This window comes from Dromiciops gliroides, chromosome 4 (assembly GCF_019393635.1).
Source record: "Dromiciops gliroides isolate mDroGli1 chromosome 4, mDroGli1.pri, whole genome shotgun sequence".
NCBI classification, from domain to species: Eukaryota; Metazoa; Chordata; class Mammalia; order Microbiotheria; family Microbiotheriidae; genus Dromiciops; species Dromiciops gliroides.
The window spans coordinates 368,240,855-368,241,344 of NC_057864.1; the positions used below are offsets into that span (position 1 = coordinate 368,240,855).

The window sequence follows — 490 nt, forward strand, 5'->3', positions numbered from 1 at the left end:
TGGGGATATTCAAGCAAAAATCCACTCATCAGCAATGTTGTAGAGGGAATTTATTCCTTGGGCAGGAATTTAGACTTCATTGCATCTAAAAAGTCCTTCTATCTTTGTGATTCTATATGATATTGAGTAAGACTTAAGTCACAATCCATGTTCTCGTTTTGATAGTGATACCAGGAGATATTTTATGGAAAAGCTTAACTATCCTTCTTGACATCTCCTCAAAGTTTGCTACCCTCAAGATGTTCTTAAGCCCTGGCCCATGACCCATTATCAATATGTTGCCTTTGGCTTTATCTAAACCATAATTATTCTCTTTGATAGCAGGCACTATCTCTAATCTTTGTACTTCTTCCAATGACTAGCCAATGGAATCTATTAACAATTTTAACTTGGTGCTTGCTTTGGCAGCACATATACAAAAATTGGAATGATAGATAGAAGTTTTAGCTTGGCCTTAAGCAAGGATGACACACAGATGTTCCAAATTTTT

The 490-nt window shown here is 35.9% G+C and overlaps 1 pseudogene; it reads left to right on the top strand.

Annotated features, from left to right (window-relative positions):
• Positions 1 to 392: 392 nt before the first annotated feature.
• LOC122727063 lies at positions 393 to 490 on the top strand (annotated as a pseudogene).